A 3,930-nucleotide genomic window follows, 5' to 3' on the forward strand; every position below is an offset into this window, starting at 1 on the left:
TGCTATCTTACCCTAGCAATATACGGGGCCAATCCCCAACTCTTTATACTTGTTTTTGTGACTTCTTATCACAATTGGCGTAGTCGGCAAAGATTGAACGTTGTTCCAGGATGTCAGAGGGACAAGATATCAACACAGTTCTAAACACCCTAGTAGCCGAGATTCAAACTTTGAAGCTGGAACTTGGAGACACCAGGACCAGATTGGTGGAATCGGAAGCTCGGGAAGCAGCAGCAGTAAGAGCGGAAACATCACGGTTGGTACCTTCTTTACTTACTCATTTAACAGAAGGGGATGATGTAGAAACATACTTTCTAGTTTTTGAACGTACCGCTAAACACAATGCATGGCCAAAGACGGAGTGGGCATACATTCTGGCACCCTATCTGAAGGGGGAAGCGCAGAGGGCTTATTATGACCTGACTGAAGAGCAGGCCGCCAATTACGATGTTCTAAAAAATTAGGTTTTTAAACACTACGGTGTATCAGCGGCACAACAGGTGAGAGAGTGGAGAGAGTGGAAATTCGACCCCGAAAGAGCGATACGTACACAAGTGTACGAAGTATAGGGTAAAGTGGGCAGATGGCTACGGCCTGAAGTAAACAGTGCCCAGCGTATGGCCGAACTACTGACGGTAGAAACGTTTATTAATGCTCTCCCCGAAAATGTCGCCCAGCAAGTCCGTAAACAAGAAATAACCTCTATGGATAACCTCGTAGAAGTAGTAGAGCGTCATTGGGCGGTCTGTAAAACAGAAGGGTCAGAACGGTTCTCGCGTCCAACCCGACAGGTTCGTGTACCTTATTCTGAGCCCACCCGCCCTAACTCCAATGTTTCCGTTCGGAAGAAAGAAAAACAGGCTTACCTTCCTCGCTGTTTCAAGTGTGGGGAGGTAGGCCATGTATTTACTGCTTGTCCTAATGGATTGTACACTCGTCAAGGGAGAGAGGTATTGTGCCGTCATCAACCCTTTGTCTTGTCCTTATACGGGAGTCATTCTCCTTAATGGGTTTCAAGTTACTGCCATGTTTGATTCCGGGAGTAACATCTCCATTGTTGCTCGCTGTTATGTTTTACCGCGACAGTGGACCAATACTCAGATCAGTCTTCGCTGCATACATGGGGATACCCATTATTACAGTGCCGCCCATTGTACCATCGCGGTGGGAAATGTTATTCGGTCCACATTAGTGGCCGTAATGACAAATCCACCTTTTCCGGTGATCTTGGGGCATGACTGGTCTAACAATAATGTCGGTAAAAACCTGTATTAAAAGAGGGCTTGGTCATGGATGATGGAAACAATTATCCGACAGTCTCCACGCCGTGTTTAAATTCTCTAGTTATTGATAGTATAGTTAACGGAGACGAAGGCCCTTCAGGCACTACGGGGGTGAGCCAGTCTTCCGAAGGACCTGAGGTGCCTGTAGCTCCGCCCCTTGAGGTTAGTGCAGATCCCATTACTGAATTGGCTTCTCAGTTTAAATTTACCCCTTCATTATTTAAAAGAGAACAGTGGAACGATGATTCCCTGAAGTTTGCTAGAAATGCTGTGGTTTCAGTTAACGGACATATATCTGGCGATCCCTTACCACTAATGCCTTACTTTGTCATTCAAAATGATTTATTGTATCGTGTAGCAGAACACAATGGGGAAATTCGTACTTTGTTATTAATACCACTCACTTTTCATCGTCAAGTGTGTGAATTAGCCCACTCCCATTTACTCGGAGCCCATTTGGGGACCAAAAAAACATTGGAACGTATTAAGTTCAGATTTTATTGGCCTGGGATACACAAGGAGGTCCGACGTTTATGTGCTTCCTGTCCGGAGTGTCAGATTCGTCAGATTCCTAGACAGGACCATGCTCCTCTTATTCCTTTACCCCTGATTGATATCCCTTTTGAACAAGTCGGTATTGACCTTGTAGGTCCCCTTGAACCCTCGTTAAGAGGTCATAAATATATTTTGGTTTTGGTTGATTATGCTACACGTTTTCCTGAAGCTGTTCCCTTGCGCTCAGCCACTTCTAAAATAATCGCACGGGAACTCATAGGGATTTTCGCTCGTGTAGGGATTCCCAAAGAAGTCTTAACTGACCAAGGAACTCCCTTCACTTCGGAGACGTTCAGGGAGGTGGCTAAGTTACTGCATATTAAACATCTTAAGACGTCCGTCTATCACCCTCAGACTGATGGGTTGGTGGAACGTTTTAATCAAACACTTAAACAGATGTTACGCAAGGTAGTTAGCGAGGATGGAAGAAACTGGGATCAGTTGCTGCCCCTCGTTCTATTTGCCTATCGGGAAGTCCCTCAAACCTCCACGGGCTTTTCTCCTTTTGAGCTCCTTTATGGCAGACAGCCCCGTGGTCTTTTGGACATGCTAAAGGAAGGTTGGGAGGAGGAGGTCCTCCCTTCCTCTAATATTTTAGAATATATCGCGCAATTACGCAATAGATTGGATAAAATTTGACCTGTTCTAAAGGATCATCTTGAAAAAGCTCAAGCAGCGCAGGCGCGATATTATAATCGCAACACCACCCTCCGGGAGTTTTGCCCAGGTGATCGTGTTATGGTGCTCGTCCCTACTTCCCATTCTAAATTGTTGGCACATTGGCAAGGGCCTTATGAAATTAAGGAACGAAAAGGGCTCGTCGACTATTTAGTTAAACAACCTAATTGTCGACCGAGCGAGCGGGTTTATCATATTAACTTGCTGAAACCGTGGAAGGATAGAGAGGCTTCTCCTACCTCCGGTCAGCCTCGCTCCCTTTTTGTTGAACATCAACCCCTTAATTTCGGTTCTAATTTGTCCTGGGAACAGAGACAGGAGCTGGAATCAGCTATCCTGTCTGTGATAGAAGTTGTGAGCGAACAGCCTGGTCGCACTTCGCTGATTGAACATGACATTATTACTGACCCGAGAGTGATTGTCAGAGAACGCCCCTATCGACTTCCCGAGGCAAAGAAAGCTGAAGTTGAGTTGGAGATCAGACGAATGCTAGACCTGAACATTATTGAAGAAAGCTTTAGTCCATGGTCTAGTCCAATCGTTTTGGTCTCCAATCCTGATGGGTCGTGGAGGTTTTGTAACGAATTCCGTCGTCTCAATCAGGTTTCTAAATTCGACGCTTACCCAATGCCTCGGGTGGATGACCTCCTCGAGAGATTGGGCAATGCGCAGTTTCTAACTACTCTTGATTTGACAAAAGGGTACTGGCAAATTCCTTTAACGTCCTCCGCTAGAGAAAAAAACGCCTTTAGTACCCCTAGTGGACACTGGCAGTACAAGGTCCTTCCGTTTGGATTGCACTGGGCTCCTGCGACATTTCAACGTCTGGTGGATACACTGCTACGTCCCCACAATTCCTATAGTGCCGCCTACTTGGATGACATTATCATCTATTCCGACATGTGGAAGGATCATGTACAGCAGGTTCTTGCCGTTCTTCATACGCTGGTTCAAGCCGGGCTTCGAATCAACCATAAGAAATGCTTCTTTGGTTTGCAAGAGGCCAAGTATTTGGGCTATCTGGTGGGTGGTGGAACGGTTCGGCCACAGTGTTCTAAAATTGATGCCATTGTTAGATGGCCCCGTCCGATTTCAAAAAGGCAAGTGCAAGCTTTCTTGGGCTTAGCGAGTTACTACCGTTGCTTTGTTCCTCGTTTTTCTGAGAGGGCTTCGCCTCTTACGGATTTGACAAAGAAAAGAGCTCCTCTTAAAGTGGTATGGTCTGACGTTGCTGAAGCAGCATTTTGTGACTTGAAATTGGCCCTTACTTCGGCACCTGTTTTGAAATCTCCTAACTTTAATTTTCCTTTTATCCTCCAGACCGATGCATCGGACACAGGTTTGGGTGCCGTGTTGAGCCAATGCATCAATGGTGCTGAACACCCCGTTATGTACCTCAGCCGGAAACTATTGG

This window comes from Erpetoichthys calabaricus, chromosome 5 (genome assembly GCF_900747795.2).
Source record: "Erpetoichthys calabaricus chromosome 5, fErpCal1.3, whole genome shotgun sequence".
Lineage (NCBI taxonomy): Eukaryota > Metazoa > Chordata > Cladistia > Polypteriformes > Polypteridae > Erpetoichthys > Erpetoichthys calabaricus.